Below are 22,858 nucleotides of genomic sequence, written 5' to 3'. Positions count from 1 at the left end.
TAGATCTAACAACTAGTTGGATCTGTTTCACCAATAGTTAAAGTAATGCTGGTATTAACACAATGTACTGGTATAAAATGGTTGATGTATATTACTGATGGAACTAGTTAAATTCGTAACCTAAAGTTTGTTATACCCTCAATTCTCAACTTTTGTAGTATAAACATGCACCATTGAATTTATGCACGCTTTATTACCTTTAGCCGTTATAATTAGATCAAATTTCAAAGACTTCAGCTGATATTGTATTTTATTTTTATTATTGTTAATTTCCTTGAAATTAATAAAAATAATTTAATATTTAATTAATTACAAAATAACGTACGTATATTTTATTTTATATATATATATTTATTTTATATATATATATTTATTTATATATAAATATATATTATTGTTTTTATATTATTATTTATTATATTACAGTTTTTATTTATAATTTTTTTACATATAATAACAAGAAAAATAATTATTTAATAATTATATAAAACAAACTTTATTTTACTTTACTGTTTTTACCTTTCACACATACCTTGTTTATTAAATTAATTAAATTAGCTTTAAAAAAAGGTCTAAACGATTCGGTTTGTTTCTTCACAAGATTTTGTACAAATCTCTCTTCTTTTCTGTTCGCCTTAAGCTCTCTTTATTTCGAATTTTATCACCCATTGAATTTTCAACGAACTCTGTATCAGTATATTTCAAAACCCTCTATTCTTTTAATCTCTATTTAGTTTTTTTATTATGTTAAAAATTATGTTTTTTTTTTGTATGTTTTTAATGCGTAATTTAATGAATGACAAATCACACACAATTCTGTTAAAATAATGTAACAATTTTTTATTAAAAATTAAATAATTATTGTAACTTCTGTTGTATCTTCATGATATTTTCTTTTTTCAGATAGCTTTTCAAGTGTTTATTTTTCAGACTTAGATTTTTTTGGTTAAGAATACTTAAATTTATATAAACTGATGCCCGTTGAATAGATAACTTTTCCTCTGATTGTCATTTATTAGAAAAAAAAAATCCTCTACTAATGTAATAAAAATAATATCATTCTACTGTTCTCTTTTTTTATACAAGACGGATAATATCACAGCATGTCAAAAATTATCTGTACCTCAAGTTATTTGTAAAGAAATATTTATCATTTATCTTTCATAAAAATTAAAGATAATGAAGCGTTATGATAAATTATGCAATATAATTCTTCAGCCTATGGTTCACTGAAACGGAATAATAATAACAGTTTCATAACTTATTTAATTACATCTACTTACATACACAGCTAAAACCGCTTTGCGGTTTCCAAAGAAATATGAAATACATTTTGTAATTATATTTGGAGAAATTATAACTGATATTCAGAATTCATGGAATCAACTTTACGTACTTTTGTAAAACTTTAATAATAATAATAATAATAATAATAATAATAATGAAATGAATGATATCAAAGAATCTTCCTAAATGACAAATCTTTGGTCTCAAAATAAAATTTGCAATCGGTTACAATTTTAAAGAATCCGTTGTTAATAATATAAATCTGTCAATAGGGATCATATCAGAAAAGCCAGATGTCTCAAACAGTTTTTTTTGGAGTAATGTAATTTTACAGATGGTTTTTTTGTACAATATCCATCGATAAAATTACAGCTAATTATATACTCGTATATATTTCATTAAATGTTGTTTCATTGCATTTTTAAACCCTGAATTTTTCCAATAAAATAGTACATAATCTAAATTTAAATTCATATATGTTGGTCACCTCTACAATTTCGTTTACCAGTGTCTCATCAAGAAATTTCAAAAATACACCCAGAGGTGTTATATTGTGGTCTAGGTTCCCAAAAACATCTAAATCTACTCTACTAATTTCGGTAAACTGACATGATTGACTAATAAATTTAGCATCTATTTCATTCCAAATAAAATTTACATCCCCATAAACTGTACTATTATCACCAAAAGAGCCAATATTAGGAATAATCTCATCATTTTCACCCTCACTAGATTCAAACAGACCTTTTATTATTTCATGATCAGAAAAATCTGAATCGAGATCCAAATTCAATAAGTCTTCAATTTCATCGTCGGCTAAATTACGCGAACATCCAGCCAGCCGTTGGAAAAAAATAAACACTAAACTTAATCTAGTATAAAACTAACGCAGATAAAGCACAAAAATCCGATAAAATAAAATATAGTAGATATAAAATTAGAACACTATAAAAAGAGAACAAGAAATAAATAAAGTGAATACACAAATAAATTCAAGAGAGCTACATTATATAACGCACGCATTTAGCACGTGGAATATAAGCGCAAACATAACCAAAGTAATACATTGTTATCTATATGATATAATCGTTAAAAATGGTAAAATATCGATAAATTACAAACCGAAATAAATAGTATAATTTCACGAATCCAACCGTACAGTTATCACAGAGATACAGTTTATATTACAGCCACTAAAGGCCAAAACGTGACGGCAGTACACTGAACGTGAGTTTCTCGTCAACCATACTGGGGAATGAAAAGTTCGTGACGAGAATGTTACATCAGCCACGCTTGAACGGATATTACAGGTAACGATCCTTAGAAATCTAGATATCAACAGATTTTGCTAATAACCTTAGAAACCAAGTGCTTTAGATTATCTATTGGCTGCACTAGAGATTCTATATTATTGTTAGTTTTTGTAACTTGTCTTCGGTATCACCATGGATGATGCGCTCACCAACCGTGACATAAGAATGAAGATAAAAGTTGGCATGTGCAAGTGGATCCTTAGTCATTTTTTTACTTAAGGAAGGAACATTTACATTGCCTAAGTCAAAGAAAGGGCTCGGTTCGTTCCGAGTCTGGAGATTAGCATATCATTCTTCATGGTAGCTTGAACCTTTGCTTCTATTTTCTGTTGTATAAATTAAAGTTCCACTTACCAACAATTTTCAAAATATATTTCAGAGTACTTTCGGAGCCGTTACTCCAACATCAGAAATTCCTTGGAAAATGTTACTTCAAAATTCAAGTGTATAATTACAATTAAATTAAAATTTTTTACGTTTATAATAGTCGGTCGTCAAGAAATAAAAATAATTTTTACGTCGATAAGACTGTAACGTCATATCCGTAAGATGTTTACGACTATTATCAATTCCCTTTTTGTTCCAGTTTCTGTGAAGGATTTCCTTACAAGCTCTACACCCTCAGTAATAAGCGGTACGGTCTGATTGGTAAAACGCACTACTAGCAGGAGTATGTCTGTCTTTAGGACAATCTGTAGTTCTCTTGCCAGCTGCATATTTAACATAACGGCTTCAAGTAGTTGTTCTTTGTGTGGCCGTACTGCTGGCATCGCATGCATTAAATGACAAATTATTTTTAAAATGTTCCTAAAAATAACTAGCAGGAGTTTCCCCGCTTTTCAATAATACATTTACTGTGATCATTGATAATCTATACTTCTACAAATAAGACAAAAAATGGAAATAAAATTTGACTAAGCTACAAAGAAGAGTTAAAATGAAAACCAGCTAAATTACATATATTTAGGCATTTCAGAGATTGTAATAACTAAAAAAAAAAAATGTTGTTGTCATTACAATGAATATTTAAAATGGCAGTGCATCTTATTACAATAATATGAAACAATTAGTAATGGTTTTGTGAATATTAGAAAAGTTTCTAGCTTATGACTTACACGGAATTATACGTTAAGAATACATCTGATTAAATCGTGTTATAAATATTAAGTTACAATCCTCAGAAATATAACACGGGTAAAAATATAGGAAAAAAGCGAGAAATGTTGTATTTATTATTATATATTGTAGAGACAGAAAATAAAATGTCACAATGAATTTACGGCAGAATTTTAAGTAATATAAATTACCAGTACAATAGAAACAACTACAGATAGCATAACATTCATGCCGGAGCATGAAAGGGTTACGTGCAATTACTCTGAAGTCGTTTGATGAAGATCCATGTTCACATACAATATATTATATAACCTCACAACAAATGCACGTGTAATTGAATACCATCCGAATCCAATGTTAGCTTCACATGCTCGACCTCATCTCTACCCTCAAACCCTTGTTTTATTTTGTATTGCGTTAATAGTACAACAAACAATAAACAACATAGCCGGTCTCATTACGTGCTATGCCATAAACCGTGTCCACCACAATAAAAAATAATTCTACCTTTACAACTCGTTGACTTCAATTTAAAAATAATTATATTTTTCATTAATTTTTATTAACGGATGTCATTTAGTACTTATTTCAAAACGAATGTTTTAGTTTTTTTCGAAGAAAATTTTTATATTCGTGATCAATAAAATTTTCCTGTATTCGACAAGAAAATAAAAAAGAATACAAATTATTCTGATCGTGAGTTGTTATAGACGTAAGACAGCTCATATACTCTGCTTTATTGTCATAAAGAACAATTTAATAAATTTTAGAAATTAAAATTACTGATCGAAGCAGGTTACGTGAAGAAAATTAAGGTTCACGATATAACCAAAGTTATTATTTCCTACACTGAAATTTTCTCTTCCTCTATCTTATTCAAATAAGTTCAATTTTAGCTGCAATCACAATTTTAATTATTATATTCAGTATAGAAACATGTTTGAAAATTTTAATATACCAGAAGAATAGATTTAGATTTTGGATTCAGATTTGCCCCTTTTTTCAATTTAAAAAAACTTTGTTGATGTCACGAATGAATAAGAATTACTATAAACGAAGGAAAATATATAATTATGTACTATATGAGTGAGCGAGTGGACTGATTCACGTTTTTCAAGAGAAAAACTTTCATTTAATTCTCAACCGGAAGACATTCAATTAAAATTTAAATCCAGTAATTATTACGATTAATCAGTTTTTATTTTCAATTTCTAGTTATACTTTTTTCTTTTTGTTATATTTATTTCTTCCTGTATACAATAAATTAAGACAAAATAAATATTTTGAAATTTAAAAAATATTTGACATGAATAAATGAGGAAATGAATTACCCAGTAACATTCCTTCATGAATTTAACATAGAGAAAAATATTTTACTAAAACATATTACGTTATTTTGTTTTTTTAAACAGTAAATTTGTTTATAAATAAATTCTCTGCTTTATATTTTCGTAAAGTACACGTATGAATAATTATAAATTATAAATTTACATGCGTTTATATTTGGAAGGGTATAAGCAATACCAATCCTCTCATTTGTAATTAGTAGAAGTGGGTGGAAAAATCATGTTTATAAAAGAAATTAAAAGTTAAAAATTTTTTTTTCCAGTAAATAAAAAAGCTATATATATGTATATTATAATTTTAATATATATATATTTATTAATATTAATATTTAACGTCATTCCTACGTATTGAAACCATAATTTAAGTCTTATAATTATTGTTTATACAATATTAGTCTGTTAAAAGCTTTTTGTAATTTGTTTTACTTTTTTTGGAATGAATAAAATCTTAAATTTCATTATCATCGCAAATTGAAAGCAGCACTATTATATTTTTCAGGCAGTCAAAGGTGATTGTAAAATTATAGTTTATTAATAAGCTATTAAAAGAAAAAGGAAACTGCAGTATAAAAATATTAATTTAATCAAGTTCAGTTACTACTGTACACTTTTAACAGTTCCTGATTTATGGTTACATTAATCTTTACTTAAAATAAAAAAAAAAAAAATGTAATAATGACAACGTTCTCTAAAATACAAATTAGAATTATAATGCTATTAAATAATTATTATTAAAGTGAACTAAATAAATTTAGTTAACTGAAAGAAATAATTAAAATGTAACTTTACAGAAGTCTTTTTTTTTCAAAGGATAATTAAAAGTCCACTTCTGCTTGTTAAATTTTTTTAATTAAATGTTGTTTTATAAAGTGTATAAAACTGTCAAAGTGTTTTCATCAAAGAGCTACTGTATTGAAGTTTTCCGATCGTAAATAATATTTGTCGCCCTGAGATATTAATAATATTATTTATTTTGCGAAAATGCTAACTGAAACAGTATTTTGTTTTTCAACATTCAATTAAATTTACAAAACAAAAAACCGTTTATGCAATAAATATTGACTAGTTTATTTTTACAGTTCAACTATAAAATTCTACGTGGCCCAAAGGTAAATACACATAAAATACAACTTTTTAATTAAACTAAACAATTTTATATTTAAAATTAAGATACCAAATTTAATCAGTAATTAAAAAAAACCACACAATTATATTCTATCAGTTGCCTTATATACAGATTTATATATAATTTTAAAATAAAAAATCAATTAGATTTCAAATCATTTAAGTACTGAAATCTCGGTGATTGTAATAAGATTTGGTTGTTATTATTTTGAACACCGGTTACTTTCAAACGGTTGTAACTTTTTTTCGTGAAAGAGGTATCAAACATTATTTTTAAAATACTAGTCGTTGTGAATATGACGATTTAAAGAAAATGAAACAGCAAACGGAAGACTTTAACTAAGCGAAAAAATAAATAATTTTTGAATCTTCAATTATAATCCCACCCCGATGGCAGGGATATATACAGCATATATTTTTTGTCTTTTATTCGAAGTTTGTAATTCAAAGGTAAATCAGGTTTGGTGTTACTTGGAAAGAGTTTCTTATTATATGCAATCCCTTTAGTAGTTTTTTGTCAGAAAGAAATCGAAAGGAATGTGTGGTAAGAACTCGGCAATTTAATTAAATTTTTCACGATACAATAACCGATAAACGATAAATTGAATAGGAAGATGCAGAAAAGAAATATGTGAAGAAATTTTTAAATGTTTTTTTATGTCAATCAATTGGTATAGGGTAGTTACATACACTAAGCAACTAAAATATATGTGTTAGAGCTGCTTATAACTGTTCATTTACTTTATTTTGAATGAGTGATGCAGAAAGGTAGCATGTACTGCACATATCCCTTTTTTACAAAGTTTTGTTTTTCAAGGTCGGTAGCATACAACGTTTACAACTCTTCAAGCATCTAATACCATATTCTTTGCCCTCCATTTTCATACCAGCTATTAAAAATAGCTTCTAAAATAGCACTCTAAAATAGCATTCCAGCTATAAAAATACTGAATGTGAATAACCTTTAAGTTGTTGTACTTTAACTGTTTAATTGAAGTTATTTAATAATATTTACAAGATGTCATCAGAGGAAAATTCTGTTAATGTGAGAATTAAATAAAAAACCATTCTGATAACTATAAAAGGAATCTTATTAAGAAAAGTAAGGTAACTGGGAAAGAACACATAAACTGAAAAGATACAGTAATACCCTCTAGAACAACTGGCAGTGACTGCGTATGTAAGAACAAATGTTTTTTTTTTAATTTCTTGATGATCAGTTTAATGGGATTATTCAATATTTCAATGAACTGGAAAACAAAAACATGCAAGATGTATATATACAACTTAAATTGAATCTAGATAGATGGTTAGAAGAAGAAAACCTAATGATAATGCTGAACAAAGTACTTCTGAAAAGCCAAAAAATAATTCCTATGTGTACCATGTTAAAAGTATGGGAGAGGTGCATGTAGTCTGCAAACAAGCTTTTGTATCAATTCATGAGGTTAGTAAAAAAAAGAGTAGATCGTATTTGCTAAATTTTGTCAAAAAATGAGATTCCAAATGGTATAAGGGGAAACAACTCACAGGTAATGTTACCTCAGGTCCTGTTTGCCAAAAAATTCATGATTTCATTAGTTCACTAAATGTTAAGAAATCACACTACCCTGGGAAAAGTAAATACTATCTAGATGATAGGCTTAATAGAAAAACACCTTGTGATACTTATATTTAAAACAATCCAATAGACAAACTGTTATATGACGGTTTTATGCTCTATTATAATGAAAATTCTTTTGTATGGCTACAATTATATATATATAACTAATGTATATATAACTATAACTATATAACAATAATAATTTTATATAACAATAATGTATATATAACTTGTGAGGAGCTGGGTCAAAAGTTAAGCAACACATATTTGAGTGACAACACTTCGAGAACGGTTGCTGCAGAATTAATAGTTGACAAGCAAAGAGGAAAACATTTTTACAATAAATTAACTGAAATGTAAAACAAATTAGATGATAAGACTTCTTAAAACTAAACTTCTTAAAAGTAAATCTAGTTTTAACATTCAATTATATGCAAAACTTGCCACTATTCAACATCCCGGTCCAGGGCATTTTTTATTTAAGACAACTCTGGGTATTTACATTCTGCATTCACAATATGGGTAATAATTAATCAGATATTTGTTTATCATGAGGGTATAGAAAAGAAATGTCTAATTGAAGTTTGTAGTTTTTTATTTTAGATTATATTAAACACCATAAAAAAGAGTAAATACAAAATTTAATGGTCTTTAGTGATGGGTGTGACAGGCACAATAAAACCCACACTGTGGTTTGAATATTCCTAGTCCTCATTGAACCAGAAAACATGTTCAGAATCGTAACACACCACTTATCGCTTAGAGATCACTGTTTCTTGGTGTGTGATAGGAACTTTGGGAAAACAAAACGACTAATTTGGTAGGTAGACAGGATTTATACTGTTGAACAATATGGAGAATTAATATTAAAAGCTTCAAGTAACAATAGATTCTCAGTAATTTATCCAACAACAGATATGATTCTGAACTTCAAGTGTTGGTAGAGTTGCTTATCTATCTGCTTATCTGATGGTTCATATGGTAGACAAATGCTGCGACAAAAAAAAATTTCATTTGAGATTAGGAAATTCAACGAATTTATTTGTAGCGCAAATCAAACAGGAAAAGTCATTATAAGATTTTACAATGATGGATTGCAGTCTCACACATTCAAACTTAAGCAGAGCAGTGTGAATGTCGATATCCAACCTTATCAAGCCTACAAGGGAAAAATTCCTATCAACATTAAAAAAATAGAAGATGTTAAGAAAATGTTTAAGTATATTACTGATGCTGAGTTGTACAATGAAATTCTCCAACAACCCACTTCTTCCAATGACAAAATGAAGAAAATATTAGTGATAATGAATAAAGTGCACATTTTATGGATGAAAAAAGTCGGTGTATTCAAAAATGTTTAAAAAAGCCTATCATTGTTTATGTCAAAAATATTTAAAAGTTAAAAAAAATTTTTTATTTTTTATTTTAACTAACTGAAGTTTAATTGGTCATTTATTGCCTTAAATATATACAATAGATCATTTTTAGTGGAAAGTAAAGATTTTTAAAAGTTAACAACAGGTGAAACTTCATACTCAATGAACTTTTTAACTTATAGACTGCCTTAAGCATAATTTTCAGATCGAATGTAAATTAAGTTTCTATGTTAAACGACTTAAGTTAATGTTTTAACAGATATTAATATAATTTTAATTGGAGTTTGCCTAGAACAATTGAATTTTGTATAAAGGAGACAAGTGATGTTTTTTAAAAAATGTATAAGTAATGAAATTTGACAAAAATTTGTTCAAAACATGATAGGTACAGAAGAAAGCATTGAAAAAGTATGGCTGATTTTTACCAGAATATTTAACAAATATTTGCACCCTTTCTGCACCTTCTTATTCAATTGTTTCATCATTAACTGATATATTTATTGAACTTTCTTTATTAATTTCATAATAAACGTTTTATTTTATTTCATAATCATAAAACATTATTATATTTGTTGTCCATTTTTTAATTCTTAGTAAAAATTGGAAAAACGATTAAAGTATACGAATAAAATTGATGTTCTCCTTCTACCTTCATAAAATGCTGTAGACCTCTTCATCTCGCAGAGTTCTCTCTTTTTGCAACTGAATTTCTTCTCTGATTATAACATTTAAAAAATGAACCCATTGAGTTCATAAACCTATATGAAACAATTCTTTAGTTTTAAAAATTTGAATAATAAACCATGGTAGATATAACAAGAAAATTTAAATAGTAGATGTGGTATTACACGTTTAATATCATCATCACTGCGCTTACGGAAATTTTGATAAGTAGACTGTGTGTGTGTGTGTGTGTGTGTCAGTTAAATTTTGAGAAGTGGAACACAATATTCTAATGGTTAATATCAGGAATATTGTATATCTTCTTCAAAGAGTGTGTTAAATTAATCTTTTCAACATTATGTAGGAGTTAAAGCGATTAAGCAAAGATTAGAATCAACTCTTTGATAGTATGAATTGTTTGAGTTGATACTATATTGACTCTTACCAGTCCATTCTATAAATAAATTGGTTGTTTATGAGCTTTATGAAAATGAAGGTATTTTTAACAAATAAAGAAAAAAATATATATTACAGAACCAAATAATCCACCATTTTAGCAGTAAATTGAGGAGAAATGAGTAGTTCCTTGACCTTTATTTTTGAAAATATTGAAAGGTTTTTGGTAATGGTTCTACTTTTAAAAATATAACTGTAATCCTAAAAACTTCTTCTTCTTCAGTAATAAAAAAAGTAGGTGTATTTCCATTTTTTCTCTGAACTGAAAAAAGTATATTAAATGTTTACTTCATAATCTGAAAGCATCTTTTATTATTTTAATTATTCGTATAAATCACTTGAGGTAGTACTGGGGCTAGGCAGAGTTGAATTTTCTCAGAGCATGAATGTTTACAATTTCATTACCTTCAATTAATATTTATATCATTTGCAAGGTTGGGTATCACCTGCAATCTGCATTATGATAGGCTTTGGTTAATTTTATGCTACATACATAAACATTTAACTACACATAAACACGAAAAAACATTTATATACATTATACATACTGATATATATATATATATGTATATATAAACAATAAACATGTTGGGTTTTTTACTACTCCTGAAAAGGGGTGATACATTTTCTGGAATGACATGTCTTATGTCAAATCTCTTACAACAATAATGTATTATACGTTCATAAAAATAATTTTTAAAACCGAAAATAAAAAATAATTTCTCTAGTAATATGAAAAGGCTATGTGATAAAAAGTACGTTAAATTAACTGTTAATATGAAAGCCTACGGACTGGAATAAAAAATTCTTTACAGAAATTTTACAATGTCTTCCTTAGGTTTTTTTGTGTAACTTGCAAATCGTTGAAATTAAGAAAAACAAATTAAAATCATTTCTTGAGTCTTTCTTTTCATAAATTCATCACCCAATTCATATGAATTTTAAGGTGAAATGAAATAATTTAACTATTGGAATAAATTGAACTATTTGTTGGCAGTTAATAAAGAATCCATACCATATACGTACTAAGTAATGAGTGTTTGGTGTATTTCTACACTGTTATGACGTAGGAACTTAGTTCCTACTATGGCCGCTTGGTCCCTTCTCTCGCCTCTCGAACGACAAGCGTTCACATATGTTGCAGCAATTGTACATTTATTATTCTTTATTTATGAACATTATGTATGTATTCAGTTACATTTAAAATATAATGCTTTCAACACCACATTGTAAAAATTATTTATCCTCCCGACGGATGAATCATCAAATTACAGTCCACTTGAAACATGAGTTTATGTTACAAAATTTTAAACAAACCAGTGAGGTAAATATAAAGGATTTTTCGATTTCTTTAATCGTACGTCATTGATCTTACCTGGCCTAATTTTTTTTTACAAAGTATGTGAAAATAACATTTATATATTTAAATGATAACAAAATAATAACTTAATTTTACTTAACGCTTACTACGGTGCGATGTAATAATTTATAATCGATTAATTTATAACCCGCTACATTCATTTCTAGATAATTTCAATCTTCTAAACATTCCTGAAAAATAGTAACCAAGTGTTGAAATTTTTAATAGTATGTAGACGGTTAGAAGCGTATACTAAGTAAATTTTATCGGTAGCTAAACTACAAGTGTATTAAATGTAACATTTAAGTACGTCCTTTAACATTTAAATTTATAAACGGGAAATGTAACGCTTTTGAAATGTTAAGACATAATCGAAAAGGATTCTTCAAAGGAAGTATACACCTTTTCTTTTTTCTTCTTATTTTGGGTTATTCAAGAAATTTGTATGCATCAAGTTTTTTTAAGGAAACTGAAAGCTATCTTGAATAAGGAAAGAGAAAAAAGTAGGTATATAGACATTTCCGTTGGGACTGAACGCTTGGCATATTCCCTAAAGTAAAAACTCAAAAGGGGTTATATAGTACAAAAATAAAACATTCAAGATTTCACATATGTCTATGAATGATACATTTTGTCACTTGAGTCTCTTTATGAAAAAAAATAAAAATATACGTAACCTATTTCTTTCTTTTTTTTCTTGAAATAGTTCTCCTGCGAATTAAGAAAAAGTTAAATTCACAAAAAATGAAAATAAAATATTCCAGTTCAACGTGATATTAAAGATCAGTATTTTGTTTTTATACATATTTAATACAATTCTTATATGTAAATCTGCATTACATTAGAATATAACAATCAAGAATTTTATAATTAATTACATACTTTTTCTTTTATTTAACAAAGGATCTACTATTAAAATTGGTTTTAATATATTATTCATAACTCTATTTTAACAAATTGATTGAAAGTAATACAGTACAGGATGTTCATAATAGGATCATTGTCGAAAAATTTAGATGGGTCATAAGTTTAATCATTATTTCCTACAAAACATTTGTAATAAATTATTACTAATCAAAGTTTAGAAAACGTTAACACATAGATGCGCAATTAGTTCTACTTCAAGTGTTTGAAATACTAATGGCAAGGCTAATAATATGTTAAGACAAAATAATGCACCGCGATAGTACGTCGTAGATAGTAAGTAGCAAAAAGCCAGTCGCCAATCCAGAAATCCATTCGTAATTGAGAGCTAACCGACATTTGTAAAATTTGATCAATAATAGTTTTTTTGAAAATCTATTTTATTATTAAATAAAATATAAAATGGGTGAATAAAATACAATCTTTGGCAGCACTGTAGAAAAAGCAAGCTGAATTTTTGTTAGTTACGACCAGGATGACATGATTATAACATGAACGGAACTTGAATTTGATAATTTGTTAAATGCATTGTTATAATAATTACTGGATGCTATATACGAGATGTGTGAGAAAAGTAATGAGACTGACTTTTTACTTACCGAAGTTTTTATTTTTTCAAACGAAAATATTATCCCCTTCAAAGTAGTTCCCTTGGGCAGCTATACACCGGCGGAGTCGTTCTTACTCCTGGTAGCGGTTTAACTGGTCGGTCGGTCACAGTCTTTTGAATGTTCTCCAGAGTTCCAAATTGACGACCTTTTAAGACATGTTTTAATTTCGGGAAAGGGAAAAAGTCACAAGGACTCAAATCGAGTGAATAGGGGGGTTGAGGAACCGCAGGAATACGTTTTGAGGTCAAAAATTCCTTGATGGAAATGGCCGTGTGACACGGGGCATTGTCATGATGAAGCATCTATTTGTCTGCAATGTCTGGTCTCACGCGAATCACTCTTTTACTGAGCCTTTCAAAGACACCTTTGTAAAACACTTGGTTGACAGTTTGTCCTAGAGGAACAAATTCTTTATGCACAATACCCCTACCGTGAAAAAAATCAAATCAGCATGGTTTTGATCTTTGATTTGCTCATTCGATTTTTTCGGTCGAGATGACAAGAGTGTGCCACTCTTCGCTTTGCCGCTTTGTTTCAGGATCGTACTAAATATCCCGGATTCATCACCTGTGATCATACGATTAAAGAATTCTTGGTCATTGTCAATCCTCTCAAGATCAATGCACACGTTTATTCGATTGTCCTTCTGTTCCGTTGTGAGGTTATTCGGCACCAATTTTGCACAAACCTTTCGCATGTCCAAACTGTCCGTAAAAATTTAATGTACGGTGAAAGTTTTTAAATTTAACTGTTCACTCATCATCCTTATTGTTAAACGACGGTCTGATCTCACAAGAACCCTGACACGTTCAACGTTTTCATCAGATTTTGAAGTTGAAGGTCTCCCTGAGCGAGGTTGATCTTCAACGTGTTCTCGGCCTTCCAAAAATGATTTGTGCCAGCGGAAAACTTGTGCTCTTGATAAGCAATGTTCCCCATAGGCCTGTTTCAACTTTTCAAAGGTCACACTCGCGGATTCCCCAAGTTTAACACAATACTTGATTGCACAACTTTGCTGTAAATTCCGATGCTCCATTTTCGTAACACACAACAAAAACACAACTTCACTGATGGCGCTGTCAAAAATAATGTGTTGGCTGAATGAAATTGAAACTCGTATTGAGCATGTGGAAGGGATGAACAAACCGGTCTAGTACAGACCGGTAGACACAGCGTTGCCAGATCGCTCGCAGTGTTACCAATCTCATTACTTTTCTCACACACCTCGTAAATATTAAATCCCTCCAATAGTTTACAAAGTATATTTGAAATAAAGCGCTTTAAATTGAAAAATTCATGTTTTTTTAAATTATTTTGAGAAAATCATCTCCATAATAATTTACACGTTATCCACCTATGATTTAACACTTTATCTCATTTACTTTTTGTATGTTTTGTCACATACTGAATACACTATACAGCACAAAATAAATTAAAAATTTATTCAACTCATAGGGATAAATGTTTCCTTTTTAAAATTCAGGCTTAAAACTTGCAAAGTTTTCCCAACAATGAAAAAGAAAAATTTAAATCGGCTGAAATTAATTATTTAAAAATTACTGTAAAGGTTTGAGCTAAACTTCATCTGATGTTATCCCTCTATAGAATATTAAAAAATTTCATGTAAAATCATCATTAAAATTCAAAAAAATTACAATTTAAGATCAAACTATGGACAAAACATAGGAAAATGCACACTTTTAAGATGTATTTATTTTTTCGTTTTAGATATTATAAACAAACTGTTATAAGAAATCTGAAATGAAACGCATAACATTTCAAATAAATATTTGTGTTACTTAAAATTATTTTCATTTCAATTCATTTTAAAAATTTGTTCATACACTAGACTATCACAGTTACGATTTCTTTGATTGCATTTTTCCTTGAATTCACAGTCAAAATAATTTTGCAACATTATATGTAAAGTTTATCAAAACTGATAAATAAAGATTCCTTTACTTTACATTAAAATTCGGTTTGTGTATAGTTTAAAATTATCAGTATTTATACATGAGAGCGTTAATGAAAACAAATAGAGAAATTTTTTATCAAAAAAATCGATAAAAGTTCATACCGTTCTGTGCTACCATCGTCCGAGTATTGAATTAATATTATTTTGTCATCTTAATTGATTCCACGCTAAATTCAAATAACAATTGTTTCATTCTTATCTGCCAGTTTCTCAAACAAAATATTATACTCCCTAAAAATTGAAAAAACTTACTTGTTAAAATACTTTAAAAAAAATGATAATTAACTTTAAAGACCACGAAAGATTTTATCCGATAAAACACCAAAAAACATTTTCTCGGAAAGCCATTGTTTTAGTAAAAACCATATACATAAACTCTTAAAGTAATTTAAAAGTTTGAGCTTTAATAGAGAGACCATGACACTTATATCTATTTTTTTTTCTCAATTTACTGCCCTATACAACATTTTCAATGGAAAAATAATTTTTTCTTCTAGTGCAAAGGCATTGTGCATATTAGTACACTTTGATCTAGTTATATTCTTTTCACATGATACTATAACTATTATTTAAAAATCAATACACTGGAAACTACGTCTTGACAGCTGACTTATTTTTACTTAAATTGGTTCAATATATTTAAGATTGTGGAAACAATACATTTTATTTTTGTCTTAATCTACGCAAGTAACCAATTATCAATTTTATTCGGGTTCTTTATTTTTTATTATAAATTCGTTTGAAAGAAAACTTTATTTTTTTTATAAAACGAAATCAATTTTCAGTTCTTCAAAAAATTAATTTGTTAATGTTATCACGGTATCACACTAAAAATACGATTTGGCCTAACAAAAGGTCAGAATATTTTAATAAGTTAAAAGGTTTCCAGTTATTAAACAAAATAAAATTAGTAGAGAGGAGTAGAATTTCTGTTAGAACAAGGGAAAAATGTATTTTTATTAATATATGAAATAAGGTAACTCCACGTATTTCCATTTGGTTGAAAGATAAAATGTAAAAGCAAGGCGGTATATATATATACATATATATATATATATATATATATATATATATAGTTACATCCTTGCAACGCAGGAAATATAAGAGAAGCGTAGAGAAGTGAAAGCGGCAGTAGCTCTTGACAAGCTCATCTGGAAGGGGCATCGCATCATTTATAATACCAGGAGTTTATATTACATTTCGGCTTCGGCTTTAACCACATAGTAAGTGTGCCTTCGCCGTCTGCCAACGTCAACACTAATACATCTCTTTGCCCGTTAATAACAACTCATTTACTTTATGCCACTAACCACTCTCTTTGAATTATGTTACCTATAAAACTGTTTTCCTATCCATTTTTAAATTAATTCTTTTTTATATTAAAAAAAAAAAACAAAAAAAAAACAGTTTTTTAAAGTTTTGTTACAAAAGTAAAGAATATATATTCAGCTTTAAAATATACAGCTTTAAAATAAATTATTTCAAAGTTACATACGTTTAAATTAATTTCAATAAACTGTCCGCAATTTTTTAATAATAATTTCAAAATATAAATTTCTGTTATGTTATCTTTTAATATACTTTTTCTCAGATAAAGGATATAGCATTCAATGCTGGTTTTTGAATAATTGATTCGTTATTTAAAAAAAAAAAATGACATGATTTTTTTTTCTGTCAATCTACATGCAAGAGCACATCCATTTCTGTTTATATTAATAACAACACTCTGTTCGATAAAAACCCAAAATATAAATCAGAAAAATATTTGAAAAAAGTAGCTAGAACATTGTAATTAATTTAATTTTTTTTTTGTTTCAAATTTTATTTAGAATCGGTTAAATTTTTGCTGGAATTTTAAGTAAATTATATCATAGAAATTGACATTAAAAAGAAATTCCTCGAGAGATTCTTCAAAAAATGCATACTTGCAATCCTGCTATATAGAACTTCTGAGGGTAGAACGTAAAACGTACGCAAGGTAGTTTTGAAGAACGGTAATTTCAGAACTATAACATAAAATAAATAAGTATAACAAGAATCACAAAACTGGCAGATTGATGAAAAACTTAGAAAATAAAAGATTAACCAAAATCAAGAAAAGTTAAAAATGAATGGGGGAAAAACAGAGAGATAGGGAATGAAGGATTGATGATTAATTCTCTACACTTAGCGGGTATAATTAAACTATAGAGTGAATAAGGTTCAGGAAATGTTGCCGCTTAAGTCTTCTAGTATTCTGGACTGTTGTTCAGAAGGTTTACGGTCAAATGGTCAACGTGGTGATTTCGCCAAAGTTCATATTTCAAACTGATATGCTGTATTTCTTCTTTGACGAACCGTAGATAAAGATATTTGGGGATTTCACTGTTTTTAACAAACCACGGTGCCACAGCTATACACCTAGTCATTTGTTCTGAAACCGCTGTATGATTTCAACATTTGTTTTACTTTCTATACCCCATAGTTAGACGCCAAATGTTCATACTGGTTTCAAAATTGCTGAGTGTAAAAGTAGCTAATTAGACAAAGATAACTCAGACCTCCTGCCAAGCAACCAGTACATTTCCTTGAAATTCATATTTTTGTTTTCTCTTCTTCCTCACGTGAACGTTCTTCATCAAACGGCGATCCAAGTGAAGACCAAGGTACCTTAAAGTACCATCAAGGTGGACTCGTGGGCAGTCTCCACTCCTCATTGTGAATGTCAAACGGTTACCCAACCCCCTGCTGATTAAATTTAATTCGGATTATAGGTTAGTTTAGGTTGCAGTTGGGTTGTCACCGACAGGCAGAAGAGCCACGTAATCGGCAAAAGAAGCGACAGTGACTCCATTCTCAACCGGGAGGTCGGTGATGAGAATACAGTATAAGACATGTCCTAAAACTGAGCCTTGCAGAACCCCCGACTTAGTGCCGAAGAATACAGATAATGCTTGATTATATTTTACCTGGAAGAAACGTCCATGCAGGTAGCTACGAAGAACAAGATAATAAGTTTGAGGAAGGTTCTTTTTCAACTTGTATAAAAGTCCAGGCAGCCAGGCCTTGACGAAAATAATTAATTTTCAATGACGCATTACATATTTAAAAAAATAAAACAACAATTTCACAATTTTATACAGACATCTGTAATTTAGGTAATATGAAATTTTACCGCTTCTGATGCTGATTTAGAATTAATCATTTTTAAAACGAGAAATCATCAGTTGTTACAAAAAAATCTGGTAAAGTGTTACATAACTTTCCCGGCTGTTAATAATAGAAATTAAAATAATTAGTCAAAAATCTGACTAAAAAAAAAATAAATTTTAGAGCAGTTTTTTCTAAAAATATAAATGTATAGATTAAGCTTAAAAAATCTGCTTAAGTAAAGCTTTCTCTAACTCTACCACTCCCTTCAATAAAGGCTAAAATAAGAAAAATAATTTTTTTCAAAAATTCTTTTCTGTATTTTAGTCCGGGGTTTATAATTTTAAATAAAAGTTGTGGGCATTTCTTGATACCTGTATATACAATGTATAAACTTTCAAAACATATTTAAACAGAAGGAAGGTAAAGCAAAAGAACAGAAAAGCACTCAATTTTAAGAGCTGAGAGTTGATTTTTTTTTTTAAATGTTTTTTTGGATTATATATATATATATATATATATATATATATATATATATGAATTGCAAATAACAAATTGATTTAATAAAGTTTTCTCTAAAATAATCTAAAGAAAATCGATATTCGTTTTCTCACGATATCCGCCGTACCCGTTAATGATTTTTGGAAAAATGTTAATACGATCAAATGCCCTCTATATAGAAATATTCGAGCCAAATTTGAAGATAATCGGTTTCATCATTCCTGAGATATTAGGCCAAAAGTTGTGCGATACCCATACGTAAACACATTTTTTTTGGACTAGATGAACTAGTTGGACCCTAAAACGTAAATATTCGCAAAACCCCGATAACCCGGTTCGCCGTGAAAATAAAATTAAAATTTTCCATATAGAATTATACAATCTTAAAGATAAATTAAAATTTAACAATTTCGTAATCCAATACATCGGTATTAATCCTCAATGTAAGTAGTAGGAAATTAACCATTTCTGTTGGTAGTTCAGAATTATTAATCACGTTTAAAATGAAAAATCATCAGATGTTTTAAAAAACCTATCTTGATACATTTTCTAATAAAGAATTACTTTAAAATAATACATGAAAAAGAAGGTGCGCAATAATATATTTATTATCTAAGTATACTTTAAAAAATAGATTAAAAATTGTGTTTGTTGTTTCAAACGGAGGTATAATCCGGATTTTTCACCCGTCTGCAAATTTCTTTCTTTTCTTACATAAATATAGCAAATATAACATCTAGTAGATACTTATTTATAACAAATTAATACCTGAAGGAAAATAGATTTGTGTTTTACACAGTAAAAGAATAAAAGAGTTTCTTTTAAAATAATTGGTTATTTTATTACGTCATCTAGCGCTCTGTTTTGTCTCCAATATAATATTATTAGAGATATCCTTACAGAAGTAATACTTGCTTAGTATTTATGTGTAATTCTAAAAACGAAATAATATATACAATAGTCGTATTTAGATAAATTCGTTGCGGTATTCTGGGACATAAAGCGGTATATAAAGCTGCGGAAAAATTAAAAATACAAATGACGTCCAGATACTGATTATGTAAAAGACGATAACCTCTTTTGTAAAATAGAATTGGTTGTCGTAGAGACCTAACACTTTAAAGCTAAAAATTATTAGAAGATTTCAACTTTTCGACTATTTAATTAGATAAAAATATTCTGAAAAGAAGAGAGAATATTTTTCTAAAACAGTAAACACAATACATTTATACAAATGCACAAAACGTATTAATATCTGCTGAATATTCGAGTTACAACTTAAAATATTCATTAAAACCACTATGACTTTTAAGTTCTTTTATCATTTTTTTCTTCAGTCTTCAATCTTTCATATTAATTGCAATCTTATTTATTGAGCTGAATTCTAGTTATAGAATAGGTAAGGATTTGTACTTTTAATAGGCAATCTTTTTTTAATAAAATTAACAAATAAAAAAGAAACTATTAAAATTATTAATAAATTTCCTGCATGAGACGGAAAATTCTACAAGGTTTCATTACGAAAATATGTGAAATTAAAAAAAAAAACTGGAAAATAACATCAAAAATAATTTTATAAAATTATATATTTAAATGGAGCCAGCCCATCAGTGTGGCATATCATTTCATTTCATTTACTTTTAATTTCTATCATAATTTAATTCTTTTATCTGCTTATTTGATTTAATATGGTGATAAATATGCTCAAAATTAAATTAATTTCATTTTTAAGGCATTTATTATTAGCGTTTAATATATTTTTATAACTGTCAGGCGAGTTTTTACTTCCTTGTACGAAGTAAATTAAGTATTGTAATCCCGAAAAATTTCGGGTTTCAAATTTCAACGGAAATATCCATTCTAACCATCCCTGAATCCATTTTGACTAATTCCGGCGTAATGTCTGTAGGTATATATGTATCTAACATAACTCAAAAACGATTAGCTGTAAGATGTAGAAATTTTGGATTTAGGACTTTTATAACGTCTAATTGTGCACCTCCCCTTTTGATTGTAATAGACTGAACCAAAAGTGTCCAAAAAAGCCCAAAATCCAAACAAGTTCGGATTTTTTACTTTTTATTAACTGCAGTTATAAGCCCTCATTGAGAGTTTTTCAACTATATATCATAAGTGGTACTTATTTTCATTGGTTCCAGAGTTATATCCAAATAAAATTTTAATTAATGAAAGATTTTGATCTTACTAGGGAAAGGACATCGGCTCGAATCAGACTTCATCTCGTTTTTTTTTTTTAATTTAAATATAATGATTTATTAATAATTATTAATCTCTAATTGTAAAAAAAATTACGATAAATAGTAATTTAATAATAACAATGAAAAAAAAATGAAACAAATATCAGAAGTTATTAGTTAAATAAAATTGTATGTACTTTTCATTTTAAATAATGGGTTTATGTAATTTAATAGGCGTACAAGGAAGTCATGTGATGTTCAAATCAGATCTTTTTTCTTATAATAATAATAAGTTCAATTAAAGATTATGCTATTATTTCTAATTGCATTAACGAATTGAGGTTCAATCTACTCTTGAGATATGTATTTGGTTACAAAATGAAAAAAATAATTACGTTATTATAAAATGAAGTAGTTTTAAAAAAATGTGTAATTTTTCCCCTAATGATCAGTGGTTTTTGATGCGGTGTTAACTGAAGATACACGATACGGTTAAAGATAATTGAACGAATGAACTGAATATTCATAACTGGTACTGTATAAGAAACTGAAGGATGCGGTTTTACAGCAGATGTATGTCAACGATGAAGGTAAGACTTTTATTTCAGACAGCTACTTAAATACGGAATGTCGTAACCCTTTAAGACGAGTGCTGTTTTTCATGAACATATAATTAATTAAATTTCACTTTCTGACTTAATACATTTTTTCTCTTGAATAACAACATATAAATACTGCTATTAATACAGCAACTAACCTGCCTAACTTATGAACGCATTTTATCTGAAAAATTACATTTTTATAATTAAGAGAAGGATGATTGAGACCCTCCTCGTGAAGTAACTATACTATCCAGACTCGCATTTTAATAAAATCTACTTCTTAGAAAAAATTAAAGCCCACGAAGCTACTTGGTTTTGCATATAAAACGATCTTAGTTTTCTGAAAATACAATGAATTTATTGGTTATTTTCAACCGATAAACATTTATACGATTATATTTAACATTGCTCACGTGTGAATTTTATTGCAAGACTTGGTGAAATTAATAAACTAATACATCATCTACGATTATAAAATAGAACTGGTTGTCGTAGAGACGTAACACTTTAAAGCTAAAAATGTTTAATGTTAGCTTTAATAATTATGTTCCGTTATTCTAAAACGGTACATACATTTTCAATAGATATCTTATAATAAATTAATTCATATGGTAAATTACGTAATGGGCAAATTTAATTGTGTTTTTAAAACGTTTTTCAAAATACAAGAATATAATTAAATTAATCTAACGGTACTAATATATTATCATGCTTTTGCATACACCTATTTTTCATCAATAACAGAATGAACATACTCAAAACTGTCATGTGTTTTCCAAACCATTATGTTAATATTACATATATTTTATGTTTATATATCAGTAAATGGATTTTAAACATGTACAATTTATTGGTTACTGAAACCTTATTTACTATTTATCTGTCTACTCTCTTCATAAATTTAAATTTATCAACAAATATTATTATCAGTTTTCGTACAATACCATTCGGTTTATCTATTATTTTCAGACAGATTTATTTGAAAATAATTCATCATTATAGGTGTCTTTATAAAAAATAAATTTTAATACTAGAATTGTATTTTTAAATTTAACATCATTCCTCTGATGTCCGTAATGAAGTGGTAGCGTCTCGCCTTTCCTCTAGAGATTTCTGGTTTCGAATTCTATTCAGATTTGGAATTTTTTTAAACTCCAAAAAAAAAGTAAATCTCATCTATCAAAAATAAAACAGCAATTGTTATTGGGCAATCAGCTAATAGTTGTTTAAATATAAATTAACAAATTGTATTTTTATACAGTTGATTAATTTA

General features: G+C 27.9%; 1 long non-coding RNA gene across 1 annotated transcript in view; it reads right to left on the bottom strand.

Moving 5' to 3' along the window:
- Positions 1 to 22,858, bottom strand: part of LOC142321604 (uncharacterized) — an 816,200-nt gene that overhangs the window by 149,726 nt on the left and 643,616 nt on the right. The window lies entirely within an intron of this gene.

The sequence above is a fragment of the Lycorma delicatula genome, chromosome 3 (genome assembly GCF_047948215.1).
Source record: "Lycorma delicatula isolate Av1 chromosome 3, ASM4794821v1, whole genome shotgun sequence".
Classification (NCBI taxonomy): domain Eukaryota; kingdom Metazoa; phylum Arthropoda; class Insecta; order Hemiptera; family Fulgoridae; genus Lycorma; species Lycorma delicatula.
Note: the sequence above shows the minus strand (reverse complement) of the source record. Positions and strands in the feature narration are given on the sequence as shown.